Genomic DNA, 19,949 nt, shown 5'->3' on the forward strand with positions numbered 1-19,949 from the left:
TGTCTGCAACCTACACCACAGCTCATGGCAACACCGGATCCTTAACCCACTGAGCAAGGCCAGGGATCAAACCCACAACCTCACGGTTCTAGTCAGATTCGTTAACCACTGCGCCAAGATGGGAACTCCCTAATTTTTTGTTTTTTTAACATTCAATTTTGAAATAAAAAAAATCCAAGTTTAAACTATTGAAAAACCAATATAATACAAAATGTAGAATGTTTAAACATGTTTCTAAAGACATCTTTTTTTTATACTAAGTTTTTTCCCTTTTTTCTTTTTTTTTTTTTGTGCTGCACCCAAGGCATGAGGAAGTTCCCAGGCCAGGGATCAAATTAGTGCCACAGCAGCAACCCAAACCACTGCAGTGACAATGCTGGATCCTTAACCTGCTGCACCACAAGAGAACTCCTATATTAAGTTTCTGGAAAGGCCCTCTGAAATAATATATGTCAATGCCATGATCTGAGAAACAGGGGTGGAACAGAAATGTATTAATTGTGTGTTCCTGATTGACAAATTACTTCAAAAAGAAATGGCTTAACATATGACAAACACTTATCATTTCTCATAGTTTCTGAGAGTCAGGAATTTGGGAGCAGCTAAGTTGGGCAAAATAAGGTTCAGAAAGGTTAATTAACTTGCCTAAAGTTATAAACTTGCCAATAAGAACCAGGATTTGGAAACAGGTTTTCTGACTTTTCTTTAAAATTATAGTTGATTTACAATGTTGTGCTAATTTCTGATGTAGAGAAAAGTCATTTGGTTATATATATATATATATATCCTTTTTTAAAATATTCCTTTTCCTTATGGTTTATCCCAAGAGACTGGATAGAGTTCCCTGTGTTATACAATAGGACTTTATTTTCTATTCATTCTAAAAGTAATAGTTTGCACCTGCTAACCCTAAACTTCCAGTCCATCCCACTCCCTCCTCCCTCTCCTTAGCAAGCAAGTCCGTTCTCCTTGTCCATGGGTCTCTTTCTGTTTTGTAGAGGTTGTCTCACTCCCAGTGACCGAGGCTGACACTGGTGGCTGGGATATCAATTAGGAAGCTATTGCTATAGGAGAAGCAAGAAATAATTTGGGGCAGGTGCAGTTACAGTACAGGTACCAGAGCAAATATTTTGGCAGCTGATTGCAGAACCTGGCTGAGAGCAAGACCAAAGGGCCCACCGCCCAGGGCACAGTGCTTGAGAAAACTGTACTATGGCCATCTGCCCGAAATCTATGGCCTAAGGGGACTGGCCTGCTGAAGCCCACTGCCCCCGTTTAACCTCAGGTTCGCAGAATTGCCTGCCCAGACGGCTCTCAGCTCGTATCCAGAAACTTCATGGGATTCTTTTCCAGGTTCTTTCAGTTGAGGCCAGAACTTGCTATCTGTATACCAATACAGAATAGAAGTGGCCACAGTTGTCTGTTTCTGTTGTTGTTGTTTGTCTTTTTTAGGGCCGCACCCACAGCACATGGAGTTTCCCAGGCTAGGGGTCGAATCGTTGCTGCTGGTCTATACCAGAGTCACAGCAACACAGAATCCGAGATTTGCCTGTGACCTACACCACAACTCACGGCAACACCAGATCCTTAACCAACTGAGTGAGGCCAGGGATCGAACCCGAATCCTCGTGGATCCTAGTCTGGTTCATTAACCGGGTCGGGAACTCCCACAGTTGCCTGTTTGCCAAAGGTTTGGACAGAACTTCACAGTTAAGCAGGGGATCGGGAGGGTGGCAGGAAATATGCCTGTGTCTGAGGCCTCACACAGTGCTGGGTGGAGCCAGGGCTGAAAAGAGATTGGCCACAGCTGGGGGCATCTCTCCTTGTACGGCCAAGTCCTGGCGCAACACCTCAAGGAACCTGAGAATCGTCCATCCAAATCTGGCCTCCAGGTCATGATGGAAGTAGATTTGTCAAGTTAGGATGACAGAGTATATTTTCGTTAAAAAAACCCTATAACTTGCTTTATAGTTTCAAGTATTTGAATATATTTTCTGTGCCTCTATTTCTACCTTGTTTGATGGAATATAATCATCTCTGAAATTTATTTTTCTGGCAATCTTGTTGGTCAGAAAAATCTCTAAATTTTCATCCTATTGAAACCAAGCAGGACCCTAGGCAGCTCCTGGGCACAAAAAGCCTTTCTGGGTTCCAGGTGTCTGGTTTTTAGGAAACAGGCTTCATTCAGCCTCCTAGATCTGAAAGGCAGGTTCAAACAGTTGCTAATTAGGGACCTGGGGGGGTGCAGAGACAAGGGAGGAGCAGTGGAGAAACAATACCGCAGCCTCGCCCAGGGCTCCTGGTTCCTCCAGGGGAACAATAACTTTGACTCCAACCCCCACCAAACGGAAGACGTTAACTACTTGATGGAACCGTTGTCATTCCGGAGAGAAGGTAATGGTTCAATAATCTCAGAATCACAGTTTGAGTACCTCAGAAGCCCTTCTCTAGCTCCGCTGAGCCAGAGGATCTCCGGATTGAAGGAATGCCAGACCCTGTAGGCACCCTGATGCCCGTCAGCCTTGCCCCTTGAACCAGACTCCTCACCGACCGCGTACTTCCCTTAGGACACAGTTTTGAGGGCATTACTTGCTGCACTCCCCTTTTCCTGGCAAAGCAAGCAATAAAGCTCCTCTTTTCCACTTCACCCCAAACTCTGCCTCCAAGATTCAACTCAGTGTCAGTAAACAGAAGCTGAGTTTGGGCATCAGATTTGGGACCCAGTGTGGGGCTGACCCGGGGCTGGCCCACTCTGGGTCCCGTGGCTTGCAAACGCTCTGAGGTTTTCTTCATTTCAGCCTCTTTGAAGAGAGAGGAGGGGTGGTGCCTTCATCAAGAGGCCAGATCACCTGGGACCCTTACCCGGAAAGGCGGGGCCCCAAGTCGCCCCTCCTCCGCCCTCCCAGCAGACGGACTGCGAGGCGGCAGCGGACCCTTCTCCTCCTCCTGCCCGGGCCGCCCCAACGTCCCACTCCGAGGAATTGCCTGGAGGAGGGAGAAAAAGAGCCTTTGGGATGTCCCAGCACCTAACCAGCAGTGTGTAAGTCCCGGGTGTGACCCTGAATGCTGGGGGCGGGGAGTGGGGACCCTCTGTCGGCTCCAGGACGTCCCGCTTGGAAGGCGCATCTCTGGACAGCCTTCATGGGTTACGTGGGACTTGGAGGCTGATTTGAGCTTTGTGCTGTTTGGTTTTCATTTGGGTCTGAGACTTCTGTGTGCTGGCGGGAATTGTGCTTTGCTTGGTCCGCATGTCCCATCAAACCTACCAAGGGCTTCTTCATTTCCATTGGCTACCCCTCTGGAGAAAATTCTGGCAGACTAGTCGACCTAGAGCTATGAGCCTGAGACTGCAAAAGGAGTGACATTCTGTTTGGCCAGTGTGCATTGTTGAACACGAGGAGAGGTGGCCTTTGTATGGTGGCCTGTGTTATGATACTGTAATTCAGCTAAACTTGTTTTTGCCACAGGCGTGGAAAAGCTGGGGGTTCTCGCCACTCCATCTGGGCTGGCCACCCTCCAGTTCACTCCCTTGTGGGAACTGAGCTCCTCTGGGCTCTCTGAGAGCCAACCTGGGTTTATTCTCTTTTGGGAACTGGGCCAGTCTGTTTGGAGGCCTCCCTCTGGGAGTTGAAGTGAAATTTTTAGATGACATTTTCTGCTTCAATCAGATGACAGAATTTTGATGATTTCTGTGTGTGCGCCTGTAGCTTTGTCTGTCGTTTGTTTTTGTATATTGTTTCCAGGTGAGCCGCTTTGGCTTGTGGCGCAGGATGGGAAAATTTCACCCAGGACCACTTTGAGTCTTATCTGGGGGTGGGAGTGGAATTTGGGAGCTAAATCTTGTCGGATCTTTTGATTGTAGGACTCTGTAGTATGTGGGTCAGTACTTAAATTGACCAGTTGAGATGTCTTTGGTGAATAATGGGACTCACATGTGATGATACCAGAATATCTTTGCCTGTTGTGTTGGGGCTTCACCTGTGTGGGAGTGTTTGTTGGGATGTCTCTTTGGGACTAGGTTTTGTGTGAATGACCAGGGCTTTGTTCCATCTTGTAGTCTCCCTAGAGTATTTTTTACAAAACTGGGAGAACTTCAGCTACGCTCCCATGAAAAGTAGTATTTCTCACCTCCTGTGCCTTGAGAGAGAAATGTTCTACCTGGGCCCTTACCTTAGGAATACTTCGCTAGACCATCTCTAGTTCCTGAGATTGAAGATAAAGGGGGAAACTCAGGTGGAGAAACTGTGAGATCCCTGGTTCTGAATTAAGGTAAAAGGTACCTTGTAAATGAGCTCTATTTAATTGACTTAATTAAAAGTGAGTGGTTACAAATTCAACCTAAATATTTAGAAAATTGGCCAGGATGGGGAGTTCCTGTTGTGGCTCAGAGGAAGTGAACCTGACTAGGGTCCTTGAGGATGCGGGTTTGATCCCTGGCCTCACTCAACTGGGTTAAGGATCTGGGGTTGCTGTGAGCTGTGGTGTAGGTCTGGAACTTGGATCTGGATCTGGTGTTGCTGTGGCTGCGGTGTAGGCCGGCAGCTGTAGCTCTGATTCAATCCCTAGCCTGGGAGCTTCCATATGTTGCACCTGTGGCCCTTAAAAAAAGAAAATTGGCCAGGATGAATTTCAGTACCATATGATCTGGAAAATATTACGTGATGAAGTGATCTCTTGTGACCTTTAGTCTGAGACGCCTGAGGAATTCCACCACAGCCAGTTTGGAGGGGCCTATGTGCTCCATGGAACAGACTTATCTGGGAAACAAATTAGTGTTGAGTTGGCTGTGTTCGATGAAAATGAGGGTAATTTAAGGGGGGGAAAAATGACTAAATTCTAGTTGTTAATTGAGGTCTGTATTTATGAAAGTTACTGTGTTAGGCACATTTTTATCCTGATGTTCAGGAGGAAAAGGAACTTATCTAGTGGAGTTATCACAGCATAATCTTGACGTATCACCACTTGCTTTAGATCTCCTGATAAAATTTTGTGTACAATGCTTGCATGATAGTTGGGTGTAAGTGACAAAATATATGGCCTGGATAGCATTTCCTTATTAATATACCTCTGAGTTTGTTCATGATACCTGATCAGTTTCCCCCTGATATAGATTAAAGAGGCAGTTATAAAGGAAGCCTGGCACCAGGGGTACATGATCTACATGAGGGGCAAACAGCTGAATCATCCTAGCATCAAAGGACAGATTTTTTTTTTTTTTTCTTTTTAGGGCTGCACCTGTGGCACAGGGACGTTCCCAGGTGAGGGGTCAAAGTGGAGCTTCAGCTACCCGCCTACACCACAGCCACAGCAACGCCAGATCCAGATCCAAGCCACTAGCCCTTCTCAAAAGCAGAGTCTGCTCACAGCTGGTAGCGGCAACCTTATGTTTTCAAAGGTCCCTCTTGTAACTTAAATTTTTAGACAATAAAATTGCTTTAGATCAGGTATTAGCAGAAAGAAGAGACATGTGTGTGCGTAGAGGCTAGTAGCTCCTGCTATGTTAGTCTGTTATCTGTTAATGTTACATCAGAAGTTAAGACCCACTTAGGTTAAAATTGGACAACTGGCCACAGAAAACCTCCCTGAGGTGCCAGTTCCAGATTGGGTTTCAGGCTTATTCTCCTGAATTTGTCAGGGAATGAAATCTATTTTTTTCTATTCATGTTCTAGTTGTCACTCCTCTTTCTAACTGGATCTGTTGCACCAAAGTGATGGACTAATGGCTTGAGTTTTTTGTTTTGTTTTTTGCTGTTTAGGGCGGCACCCACAGCATATGATGGTTCCCAGGCTAGGAGTCGAATCAAAGCTGTAGCTCCTGGCCTATACCACAGCCACAGCAATGCCAGATCCAAGCCACATCTGCAACTTACACCACAGCTCACAGCAACACTGGATCCTTAACCCACCAAGTGAGGTCAGGGATTGAACCTGCGACCTCATGGTTCCTAGTTGAATTTGTTTCCACTGCGCCATGATGGGAACTCCCCCAGCTTGAGGTCTTCATCATATAAAACTTGGATCCAGACGTTCCCGTCGTTGGAGCAGTGGTTAACCAATCCAACTAGGAATCATGAGGTTGCGGGTTCGATCCCTGGCCTCGCTCAGTGGGTTAAGGATCCAGCATTGCCGTGAGCTGTGGTGTAGGTGGTAGACATGGTTCAGATCCCATGTTGCTGTGGCTCTGGCATCAGCCTATGGCTGCAGCTCCCATTAGACACCTAGCCTGATGACCTCCATATACCGCTGGTGCGGCCCTAGAAAAAGACAGAAAAAAGAAAAGCAAGTTGGATCCAGGCCTTGAAACTTGGAAATATTCCTAACTGGGTGTCCATTCTCCCAGCTGAGGCAGGACTATGCCCTCTTTCAGCAGGAAGTAGCCAGAGTGGCCATTACCTGTTCCTGAAGGATGAGAGGTGGATAAAAATAAAAGGGGGGAGGGAGTGAACTTGAGTTCCCCTAAAACTGAGTTCCTCTGCTGAGTTTATCATTAATGTCTCTATCCAGAATGATTATTTCTTTTCTTATTTAATGCCTGCTCTCCTCAACATTGAAGAGTATCAGAGAAAAGGGGATTGAAATTGAGTAGGACCCTGTGGGGCTCCAAGGCATGAAAGCCTTTCTACATCCCCAGTTTTCTTTGGTCTTTTTCTTTTTTATTTTAGGAAACAGGCTTCATTCAGCCTATTTCCATGACTTTCTTTGAATGCCAAAGGGCAGGAATTTGGAATCATAACAGTTGCTAATAAGGGAAGGGAAGGGAAAGGAGTCAGAGACAAGGGAGGAGCAGTCAAGAAACTACTTCATGGGAGTTCCCTTGTGGTGCAGTAGGTTAAGGACCCAGCATTGTCACTGCTGTGGCAAGGGTTCTATTCCTAGCTTGGGAATTTATGCATGCCAAAGGCCAAAAAGAAAAAAAAAAAAAGTTTCCGTTGTGGCTCAGTGGTTAACAAATCCGACTAGGAACCATGAGGTTGTGGGTTCGATCCCTGGCCTTGCTCAGTGGGTTAAGGATCTGGCATTGCCACGAGCTGTGGTCTAGGTGACAGACGTGGCTCAGATCCCAAGTTGCTGTGGCTCTGATGTAGACCTGCGCTACAGCTCTGATTAGACCCCTAGCCTGGGAACCTCCATATGCTGTGGGTGCGGCCCTAGAAAAAGACAAAAAAAAAAAAAAAAAAGAAAACCAACTACTTGATGAAGCCTTCTTCATTCTAGAGAGGTCACAGTTGCTAATCTCGAGAACCACAGAAGCCCATCATGAAACCACTGGAGCCAGATGATCTCTAGATTGAAGGAATGTAGGCCCTGCAGGCACCCTAATTCTTGTCAGCCTTGCCCCTTGAACCATTGCTGTAAGACTCTTCGCCAACCCCAGCCTCCTTGGGGGACATGGTTTTGAGGGCATTATCCTGCTGTGGCCCCCTTTCCTTGGCAAAGCAATAAAGTTTTTCTTTTCTACTTCACCCAAAACTGTCTCCAAGGTTCAGTTCAGTGTTGGTGTAGAGAGGTGCACAGTGTTTTAGCATCACTATGAGCCCCTAGAAAGACTGGATAAATACCACAAATATTCCTTTAGAAAATAAAATTTCTTATTCTAAGAAATCCCCAAAGAAGGAAATGGAAAAATGAAATTCATGGTCAAGAGAATGTGAGCTGATTCTCTTAGCTTCCTGGGATGGAGCATCTGGTTTGGTACACCTAAGAGTGTGGGTTTTAATAACTGAGTCCTGGGAAGAGTGTGGGTTTTAATAACTGAGCCCTGGGACAGCACAAAGTGGCAAGATCCTTGCATAAAGCTGAGATCTTGAAAAGACTGTGGCCAGCAGAAAAAGGCTCTCTACACCGTATCCTAATGCCAAAAATCTGTGGATGTTACCATAAATGGCAAAGGGGAATGAAGGTTGCAGATAGAATCAAGACTGCTAATCAGCTGACATTAAAATAACAAGATTTTTGGAGTTCCCGTCGTGCCTTAGTGGTTAATGAATTCCACTAGGAACCATGAGGTTGCAGGTTCGATCCCTGGCCTTACTCAGTGGGTTAAGGATCTGGCGTTGCCGTGAGCTGTGGTGTAGGTTGCAGACGTGGCTCGGATCCCGTGTTGCTGTGGCCGTGGTGTAGGCCGGCAGCCACAGCTCCCATTAGACCCCTAGCCTGTGAACCTCCATGTGCCGAAGGAGTGGCCCCAGAAAAGGCAAAAAGACACAAATAATAATAATATTATCCTGGGTGATCGGAGTGGTCCAGTGTTATTACAAAGATCCTTAAAAGTAGATGAGAAAGGCAGAAAAAAAGAGGTCACGCCATGCAACACAGGACAGACTAAGCTGCTACTGTTGATTCTGAAGATGGAGACGGCTGTGAACTGGAGTTTGGCACTTACCATCTGACTCTACATGGATTAGATCCTGAGCCACTGCAGCTGCTGACCTACAGTGCCACCTGAGCAGAGCTGAGGGTGGAGATCAGAAATAAGGTACTCCGGAGTTCCCATCGTGGTGCAGTGGTTAACAAATCCGACTAGGAACCATGAGGTTGCGGGTTCGATCCCTGCCCTTGCTCAGTGGGTTAACGATCCGGTGTTGCCGTGAGCTGTGGTGTAGGCTGCAGATGCGGCTTGGATCCCGCATTGCCGTGGCTCTGGTGTAGGCCAGTGGCTAGAGCTCCGATTTGACCCCTAGCTTGGGAACCTCCATATGCCATGGGAGCGGCCCTAGAAATGGCAAAAAGACAAAAAAAAAAAAAAAAAAAAAAAAGAAAGAAAAGAAATAAGGTACTCTGCTCTGGGGAAACTGGAGGAACAGGTGTTCAGATAGGTATTTTCAGAAGATTTTATGAGCCCAATTCTTGCATCTCCTCAGATCTAGAAAAACACTAAAATCCTGCACGGTGATGTCTGCTCCTTATGACTAGTAGCAACCCTCACAAGACCAGTAGCAAACTTTTGTAAAATGTGTACTTGATTGCATGCACCTCCCCTTCCCCTTCCTCCCAGGAATCCTGCTATTTCCTCTGTCGGAAATACTGCCTCCTGGGCTACAGTTAAGTTGACAAACCAAAAAGATTTCACAGTTATCTGTGAGTGCAGCCACACTCCCTAGGGTGAACCTGCAGCCCTGAGGGAACTCAGGAAGAAAACAAAGAATGCCGGCCCCATAGCTGAGGTGCATATCGAAGGAGTGAGTCCAGTAAGCCCAGACCTTTGCATCTCCCCATAGCAACATGCTGAATTCCTTAAACTGCGACATCTGGTTTTCTGTAATCTTCAGTGCCTACTGCCTGCCCTTTGTTGAAAAATCTCCCATATATCCTAGCTCCCCCCTTGCCTCTTCAGAGTGGTTTTCTCAGAGCTATCTGAGATGCTGTCTCCCAGGCTTAAGTCCTCAATTTGCCCCAAATAAAACTTAAATCTCACCTTTCAGGTTGTGCATTTTTTTAAGTCAACAGGGCCACCAGCCAAGGAATATGGGCAGCCTCCAGAAGCTGGAAAAAACAATGGATTCTCCCCTGAGCCTTTAGGGAAAAAACAGGCCCACTGACACCTTGATTTCAGCCCAATGAGATACGTTTTGGACTTAAACTATAAAATTATAGCAATGTAGGAAATGAATAGACTTCATTCTCTGTAGATATTGGACTAGAAAAAAATCTGCTCATTAGCACAGATAAAGAACAAGGAATCTTATCTAATCTCCTAGGGCTTTTAGTTTAAAAAAAAAAAAAAAAATCTCTCTTGAGAGTTTGTTGCCATGGCCCTGCCCTTCACTATTTGACCTGGGACTCCCAAACTGAGAAATTAACACAATAATTGCTCCCAGAGAGGGGTTCTGGCAAAATCCTCTCTGGAAAGGCCCAACCTTAGCCCAGGGCACACAAGATTTACACAGATAAAGTTCTGAATTAACAAACTGAAAGATAAATCTGAAGACATTATCCAGAGGGACACCTGAATGGGAAATATAAGAGAGATTAAGAGAGGATAAAATGAAAAGATCTAAAACATGTTGTGGCCTCTGTGCACTGATGCCAAGTTGAGTCTCTGAGAGAGAGTTTTGAGTGAAGAAGAAAGGAATCGCTTTATTGCTTTGCCAGGCAGAGGGGGGCAAAGTGCACTAATGCCCCCTAAAGTTGTGTGTCCCACCCTGGAGGATTTGGTGAGGAGTTTTATTAGCAATAGTTCAAGGGCAGGATTGCTGTTAAGTATCAAATTGTGTGCAAGGCCTGTATTTTTTTCAATCTCATCTGGGTGAGCTTCTGTTGTTCCTTTAATCTGGCCTCCTGGTGAGCTTCTGTGGTTCTCAAACTATCTCAGACTGTGACCATCTCAGCAAACTGTGACCTTGCTTTCTCTCTAGAATGGAGAATGCTTCATCAAGTGGTTAACATTTCTGATTTGGTGAAGGTTTTAATTCTGCAGAAGAGCTCAAAGGTAGGGTTGTGTGTGTCCCTTGAGGGAGAACCAGGACCCTTCCCCCAGAGTGCACCGTTGTTTCTCGATTGCTCTCCCCTGTCTCTGCATCCGCTCCTTTGCCTGATTAGCAACTGTTGGAACAAACCGTTTGGGACTCAGGGAAGGTCTTGGAGGCTGAAGCCTACTCCTTACAAGAAAGAAGGGTGGGGGGAGGGCACGCAGAAAGGGTTCTGTTCCCAGGAGCCCCAAAGTGTCTTGCTCTTGGTTTCAATGTGTAGTAAAATAAGAGTTCTCAAAGAGAAGGAAGTGAATGAGAAAAAAGCAGTATTTAGAAAACAGATGTATATCTCTTAAAACCAATGTGAATTATGTGCTGATGAAGAAAATGACGTGGTTGGAGTTCCTATTGTGGCTCATTGGGTTAAGAACCCAACTAGTATCCATGAGGGTGTGGGTTCAATCCCTAGTCTTGCTCAGTGGGTTAAGGATCCTGCATTGCTACAAGCTGCAGCACAGGTCACAGATGTGGCTTGGATATGGATCTGGCTCAGATCTGGCATTACTGTGACTGTGGTGTAGGCCTGTAGCTGCAGGTCTGCTTCAATCCCTAGGCTGGTCATTTCCATACGCCACAGGTGTGGCCCTAAAAGAAAAAAAAAAAAAAAAAAAAAGAAAATGACAAGGTCATTAAGTACCAGTCTCTTGACTCTTTTTTCCTAGCATGATTAAAATAATACCACTATAGTGAGTAATTACTACCACTCTTGCCTATATCGTGTTGACTTAATAAACAAACCCACACTACCTTGAGATTTAAGTTTTATTTGGAGCAAATTGAGGACTTAAGCCTGGGAGACAGAATCTCAGGCAGCTCTGAGAAAACCACTCCATGGAGATAAGGGGGGAGCTAGGAAATATAGGAGTTTTTTCAACAAAGGGAAGGTAGTAGGCACTGAAGATTACAGAAAACCAGATATCTCAATTTAAGGTATTCAGCATGTTGCTATGGGGAGATGCAAAGGTCTGGGTTTACTGGAGTCACTCCTTCGATATGCACCTCAGCTATGGGGCCGGCATTCTTTGTTTTCTTCCTGAGTTCCCTCAGGGCTCACAGGCTCACCCTTGCAAGTGAAGATATCTTTTCCTGAAAATATCTAACTATCTGAAGACCTGTTCTTCCAGTTTTCCCAGAGCTCAGAATACCTTATTTCTGATCTCTACCCTGAGCTCTGCTCAGGGGGTGTTGTTGGTTGGCAGCTGCAGTGGTTCAGGATTGAATCCCTGTAGAGGCTAAAGGCAAGTGCCAAACTCCAGTTCACAATTGTGTAGCATAGGTTCCTCTCCTGTCAAAATATAATTTTCAAGTTAAGAATACTATGCTTATAGAAATACAAGATGAATATGTGACAAAGACTTTTTTCAACTTACTAATTGAGGAAAGCTATAAGATGATAAGGCTTATTTAAAGAGCGCTGTTTAAATGTTAAGATTGCTGGGTTAGACACAAAACTGATTGTAGTCCTAAGATCAATAAATAATCATTTTTAGGTAATCTTCCCATCACTGGTGCCCTTTTGAGACAAAATTTTTTTATAATTTTATTGGACAAGGAGCTCTTACATTGTTACCAGGTTTTTACAAATTAACCTCCACCCTTACAGGGATGTCAGATTTCCTAATCATGGTAAATAAAATGCTAAGCAGAAGTTCCCATCCCTAGAGAATCAGCTACCTACCTCAGGTGTGTTAGACAATGCCATGCACTCAACAGGTAAGATACCCAGTCATTTATTTTTTTTTTCCCATTTCCACCTTTTGGTTAATTTTTCCTAATATCCCAAAGGTTTATAAAGACACCTGATAAATTACATTTATACCCCCATTCACACCACAATAAACACTTCATTGTACTTCACAGGTCTTTCTCAGAAAAACTAGAGATAATTGAACATCAGTTGGTAATAAGAAATAATATGGTTAGAGTATGCAAAATTGGTATAGCTAATGTATGATAGGCTACTTTCATTTTATCACAAAAAGTTAACATCAATGCCACAACCCTCATGAAGGTTAGCAAAGATTGCTATATCTTTTCTGCCCACTCTCAATCTGTAGCCACAGAGATCTGAAATGTAAATCTGACTGCTACTCCTGGTTGCAAGGCCTTCTGTGGCTTTCACAACTCCTTAAAATGTTCCCTACATTAATTTGTGTCCACACGCCTCTCTAGCCAGTCCTGACCCCCCACTTCTCAGGCTTGTGCTTCAGCCAAATTGAACTTTTTTTCCATTTCTGAAAAAGCCACCCTCTAATTTTGTCCAAATAAACTATTGCCTAAATCAAAATTATTGTCCTCCACCTTCAGCAGCTATTTTTTACTTATATATCTATATCTAGGATTAGTTTAAAAATTGCCTTAGCCCAGGTTTCCTAGACAACAGAGTTTAAGGCAAGAATTCAGTGCTGGTGCTTTACTGCGGAGGCAGGGGTGTGTAATCTTAGGGCAAGTAAGTGGGAGAAAGACCTGAGTGAAGGGACAAAGAATGTGAACTATGTTACCACATGGGCCACTGCTTCACGACACACATTGAAGTGACATCAGTTTGCTCAGCACATGTGTTGAGTATTTGGTATTCCTCAAGATGACTGTACAGACAAACAACACCTTGGATTGAGAGGAAGGGAAAAGGGGAATCTGTTTGCTCAGATCCCTCCTGCCTCTTGCTTTCTGTTGGGCAAAGTCCACCCAGGTGGAGTTTACTGCTCTACTCTTCTAGGTCATATCATCTGGCCTTTTCTGAAGCCTCTCAAGATACCAGATCTCATATCCCATGGTGTAGTGTCTAGGGGACGAAAATATGCCATCCCCAAATATGCCCCTTCAGGATAAAGATTATTTTGAGATAAAAGCTTATGAGATTGAGGAGATGCAGAAAGAAATCTTCCTAGAACTTCTCTTATCTATCAAAAAGCAGAAACTTCAGAGAAATGAGGACTGCCAATAAATCCCCTCTCCCAGTGACATTTTATGGTTGTGAAGAAGACAAGGTTGGCTCCTAGATGGTCTGCACAAGCAAAATATACTCCCCTGGTTTCCCCCATGTATTTATTTATCCCAGGTTGTCAGCCTTGGAAAACTGAAACATTTTTCTTTGCCTTATCACTTCTCTACAATTTCTTGTCCTTTGTTAAGATGATATATAAGCCTAAGTTCAAAGGGGTGGTTATCCCTTTGAGTTAGTTTTTCACCAAATTCCTCCCGCGCGCGTGTGTGTGTGTGTGTGTGTGCGTGCGTGCGTGCGTGTGTGCTACATGGGTTAATTCTTTCCTTTTGTTAATCTGGTTTTGTCAGTGTAATTCATAAGAGCTTTAGTCAGTGAACCTAGATGGGTAGAGAAAACTTTTTTTTTTTCTCCCCTCCACTACAAGTGTTTCCATGGGTGAAAGGTACTACGTTGGATACTCTGAATAGCAGATTCAGGGCTGGATTCGATGTTTATAGGGTGAAACAACAATGAGGGAAGAGGGGGAAGGAAAACTGTACAGCAACCATGATGGAGACAGGGAAGGAAGTTCTAAGAGTGTCAGTCAAGCTGAGGGAGAGCTTGAGTCACCTCTCATAGGAGTCACATGTCTCATAGAAATGGGCCTGCCTCAGTATCCCTGTGTCACTTAGTCACTGGCTGAAGGCAGCCTGGAGATACAGGTCATCAGCACCAACCCAACGGTGGATTCAGAGCACAGAACCTGAAGTCATTCATTGATTCTGTTCTCAGCAGGCTTGAGTGGTGCATTTTCATGGCCACAAGAAGCTAAAATCTCTAGCTGAGCAGAGGCCAAGAGAGAGAGCTTGGAACACCCAAGACCACTGAGTAGTGGGTCCCTGGTATTGGTTGCACTGTCCATTCTAGGGGCCTGGGAGAGTCTGAGCTGGCAGATAAGATGAGGGTTTGACTACGGTGAGGTACCACCTCACACTGGTCGGGATGGCCATCATTAGTAAGTCTACAAATAACAAATACTAGAGAGGGTGTGGAGAAAAGGGAACTCTCCTACACTCTTGGTGGGAATATAAATTGGTACAACCACTATGGAAAACATAATGGAGTTTGCTCAGAAGACTAAAAAATAGAATTACCATGTGATCCAGCAATCCCACTCCTGGGCCTATATTCAGACAAAACTGTAATTAAAAAAGATACCTGCATGCCAATGTTCACAGTAACACTAATCACAATAGCTAGGACATGGAAACAACCTAAATGTCCAGCCACAGATGGATAGATTAAGATGAGGCACATACATACAGCAAATACTCCTTACTCAGTCATAAAAAAGAATGAAATAACGCCATTCACAGCAACATACACAACTAGTGGAAGTAAGTCAGAAAGAGAAGGACAAATACCATATGATACCACTTATTATGTGGAATCTAAAATAGGACATACACGAACCTTTCTCCAAAACAGAAACAGACTCACAGACATAGAGAAGAGACTTGTGGTTGCCAAGGGGAAGGGGATGAACTGGAAGTTTGGAATTAGTAGATGCAAACTATGACATTTAGAATGGAGAAATAGTATGGTCCTACTGTGTAGCACAGGGAACCATACCCAATCTCTTAGGATAGAGCATGATGGAAGATAATATAAAAAAGGTATGTGTATATATATATATATACATATACATATATATACATATATATATACATATACACACATATATACATATATATATATAACTGAGTCACTTTGCTGTACAGGAGTAATTGGCACAACATTGTAAATCAACTATACTTTAATAAAAAAAAATAGGTTTGTGTTTGACACAAAAATCAAAGCAGTTCTTCCAGGAAACATACCTTAAAGTATACTAATTTTCTGTTCTAAATTAGGGGCTCCTAGTGTATGTTCTGTGATTCCTCTATCAAAGCAATAATACACTTTTTGTAATTGTCTATTTATAAGTAATCTTTGCTGACCATGTACAATCTAAGGTGGCAGGCACCGTAAATTATTTCTTGGTCCTCAGAAGAGGCTCAACAAAGGGTTGAACAGATGAGAAGCAGAACCACCAATGTCTGCCACTGACACTCTAAAATTTATGTAGTAACTTGTGGTCTTTTTTTAAACTTAAGATTATATGCTTTTAAAAAGAGGTTCAGAGTTCCCTGGTGGCCTAGTGGTTAAGGATCTGGTGTTATTACTGCTATGGCTCTGGTTACTGCTGTGGCATGGGTTCCTTGGCCCAGGAACTTCCACATGCTGAGGGCATGTCCTCCCCCGCCCCCAAAAGTCTGTTCTAAAGGCTGTGAGGGATAAGCTTGTAAAAACATATGAGAAGGAACTTTCTTGATTTCTCCTAAGCCCAAAATATGAGATTAAAAAGGTAATAAGCCAATTCACTTTCTAAGGCCTATAAAGAAAGCTTCCAGCCACCTCCTTCCAGAAATTACTAAGAGATGGTGAAACAGGACCTTGCACCCCAGCTTGCTACTACCACCCCCACCTTCCTGCATAGCAAATAAGAGTTCATTGAGAAAGGGAATTTGGGGGGTGAGGAGAGTGCTCTGGCTCTCACTATGGGGTTGAGAGGTAGTGAAGAATGGTTTTTGCTGCAAAATGGAGTTGGGTTGGGGGGTATCTAGAGAGAAACATAGTCAAGGCTGACAAGCCTGCACTAGAAGCTTTCAGCCTTTGGTCAGCTTAATCTGTGGTCACCAGGACCAGGCAGAGCTCTTGGGAAGAAGGATTTACATTCCTTGAGTTTGAGGCTGTAATTGAACATGGAGTGTGTGCTTCCTGCCTGCAGAATTCTGAAGGCGGGAGGCTGACCAGGTCAAGGACGGAGGGCAGCCTGCACACCAGTATTTGTTGAAGCACCGTAGCATGGAAGGGGCCTTGGTTCTAAGCATCTTGAAGGGCTCCCACTCAAAAGGGCAGCCTTCATGAGCTAGGGGGGCCCCAGAGTAAGGGGCTGTGGGGTGTATCGCAGAGCAGGAATGCGCAAGCTGAGGGGCCGTTGCAAGAAGTTAGCCAAGGTACCTGCAGTGACTGAGATGGATCCATAGATTCTCCCTGACTTTTCAGGGGAGCCACAGGTTGGTGGTACCTGGGAGTGCAGTGCAGACCAGGTGAGGGCCTCTAAGGGACCCACATCTGGAGCCTGCCCCTCAGAAGGCACAAGCAGGTGGCACAGGTCATGTGAGACCTTTGACGTTATGTCACCCTCCTTCCCCTTGGACTCCACAAATGCAAGGAGGAAGACAGGTCTAGAAGCAGCAGGATGGAATGATGAGAAGAGATGAGAAAATAGACTTTGTCTTCTTCCTCACTGAAGGAAGGCAGGGAGAGAAGAGTCTTTGAACTTTATGTAAGATTGACAATTTGATTTATGGAGCTTGTAACATTCAAAGGTGAATCTCACCTCCCCAAATGGAATGTGGTCATATATTGAAAGTGACTGGAAAACATTATGAAGATGCTGGCACAAAAAATGTCCAGGGTAGGAAAGGGATATTCATCAGAGCTTGTCCAAAGACATGGCTGGAGAATAACAAGTTATAAACTCTGTCTTAGGGATTTCTGAGAGAGGGGGATAATGAGAACAATAAAATATGTAAAATGAGTGAAATCCTTATGCAAATTTCCATTCAAGTTATCAGAGAACAAGTTTTTATTGCATTTTAAAACACAGTTAAAAATGACAAGTAGCTATTCCCCCTTTCTGCAAAGCTTTTTAGAATAAAATCTAAGTCGTAGTGTTTTTCGGTAAGGTATATCATCCATAGAATTCACAGAAATCTTTTAAATGTGACTGAGAGGAGTATTTCTAAACAGTCTAAAGCCTGTGCAGTGCAAACCAAACTCAAATTTAAAATTGTTACGTCCAAGTAACAGTCAAAGTTAAGACCGTCTTTCAGTCTGCAATATGAGGTGAACGAGCCCATCACTGGAGTGAACTTGGCGGTGCTTCCTTCTTACACATGCCCTTCCCCAAGACTGCATAGGTTACTTTCTGTCTCCTGCCACCAGCCCTGCGTCATTCCAGCGTTCTGGGATTGGAATGTGGCTTACATTTTTATATCACCTTTGGCTCAGCATTCCCATATCTCTGAGTTCAGTTTATGGATCATCTTCCTGCCCACACCCTAGAGTCCAAGACTAGTCTCTGCTGATTTCCACAGTGATGTCTGTCTCTCACAGAACCCTCTGTGCCTGGAGCACAGGAAGGGGCTTTAAGTCTCTCGGTTGCTTCTCACCCTTTGCCCCTCGAGGTTCATTTTTGTTTTGGCCAGTCTGCCTTTCCATTAGTCTCCCCCAAAATGAATTTCCCTTTGGCTTTTCCTGTAAAACAACTTAGACGCTACCTCCTACTTGCTCAGGGCTTCTATTTACTTACACTTGACATGGTCTGTAAACAACAGCCCATTTTCTCCAACACATCGGTCTTGAGAAGCACGAAAGCTCTTGCCCATCTCTGAAATTAAGTAACTGAAGCAAGAGATCGATTCAAAGATAATTGAAAAATAATCAGTAAGCCCCCCTCTAGCCCCTCTTCCCCCCTTCCGTTCCCTCTGAAGGTTGGAAGGGGCACACTCCTTTCATCGTGCTTGGGGAGGTCTCAAGGCAATCGCAAAGGGGCATCATATATTCCTTACAAAATAAACCATCCTCTCCTCCCCACTTTTGAAAGCAGAGGCTGCTAAAGTCAGTTTGGGTTTGTCCTCTTCATTCCTCATCCATCACATCACTCACTACGCGGGAACCCATTTAATAAAAAAGTCCATGCGAATCATTAATTATGATACCAATATACCAGTTGTATTGTATTCTCAGGTAACTCACACTTGTGGATTTCAAAAGGCTTCCCCCAGATTTAATTAATCCTCAGCTTTGCTAATGAAACGCATCGTTTTCTACCCGGCATGAGTTTGGGTTTCTCATCTGTTCCTTAAGGTCACCTCATTTATCTTGAAAATGTACATTTATAATTTAACATTTTAGATCTTTTCACATTCCCTATTAGGCAATTATTTTGATTACTTCATTATCTTTCTTTTTTTTTTTCCCCTAGACTATTTAGGTTGGTGTCTGCCGACCCGCTAACCAAGTGTAATTCCGACATTCTCTCTCACTCCCTTTATTAGCATGATTTGCATTAGCAAGGGATTCATTTTCATTCTGAAGACTGAAAACAATTTCATTATCTGATAAAAATTATCTTCTCATGCGCTGTAAGAAGCAATTCTCCTCATTTATGGTCTCATTAGGCATTTCATCTCCCTAATACATCTTCTCAATTCTTCCTCTTTCTGGAAGTGGTCGTTCTGGTGGCTCAACTAACAATATCTCAGGCTAGGGATTCTCATGTTTGCCTTTCTCCCCTCTTTTGTTCTTATTTTCCCCAGTGTATTAACTGCATCATCTCCTCTGTGAACTCTTGTTCGCTTTCCTTCTCTTCCTAAACATTTCATTCAAGTTCATTCTAACATCTACACTGAATTAGAAATTGACATTTCTATTGTCTTTAATAGACTATTAAGCATTTGATGGGCTGGGTCACTGCTCATGGATGTTCGTGTTTTCAGAGCCTGGCACTGCATCTAGTGTAAAGCAGTGATCAAAAAACGCATATTGAACAAATGAAGGACTGAGGACACATGCAATACTCCTTTTTATCTTGAAATTCTTTTCAGAAGACAAGAATGAGTGGAGAAGCCAATGCAACTTGATAAGGAAATAAATCAGTTGGACAAAACTGAGGGCAAGCTGAAAAGATTATACAGATCTGTAAGTAACAGGAAGGGAAATAGTTAAACTGCCTCAGTGAGAACTAAAATACCCCGAAGGCTGAAAGAGGCCCGTTGAGCAAGAACAAAAACTCAAAGCAATATCTGGAGCACTTGGATACATCAGAATGATGGGATGGGGCAAGATCCAAGACTGAACTGGAATCTTCTATGCAAGCAAGATACTGAATCATGACTATTTCTTCTCGCCACATCTCCAAAAGCCTGACAGATAGTGCTGAAAAATTTCTCAGTCTAATGTTACATTCTTGATTTATTTCTCACTTTTACTCCTCCCTTGAGGAGGAGAAAAGAGGAATCAGAATACTTCCTGTTCACCATAAGCGTGCTAGAAATATAAATGGTCCCACGAGGGATCTACTTAACAATTTTTTGACTTTACAGGGGTGCAAAGTCATTATGCATTCAGCAGAAGCCATACTTGGGATTTTGAATTTTGAGCTTTTCCGGGGCTAGCGAGCGATGTGCGGTATTTGTCCACACATGCGATGCTGGGCAGCAGGAGCAGTGAGCCGCAGCTCCCAGTCAGCCATGCGATCAGGAGGGTAAACAACTGATGTGCTTACAGCTATTCTGGATCCATACAACCACTCTGTTTCTCACTTCCATTATTGTATTCAATACAGTTCATCTGCTATTCAATACCTTATTATGAAACAGTCTTTGTGTTAGATGATTTTGTCCAACTGTAGGCTAATGTAATTGTTCTGAGCACATTTAAGG

This window comes from Sus scrofa, chromosome 5 (assembly GCF_054392235.1).
Source record: "Sus scrofa isolate SSC_HxYL_T2T_F1_AM1 chromosome 5, Sscrofa_HxYL_maternal_Yorkshire_Landrace_v2.0, whole genome shotgun sequence".
NCBI classification, from domain to species: Eukaryota; Metazoa; Chordata; class Mammalia; order Artiodactyla; family Suidae; genus Sus; species Sus scrofa.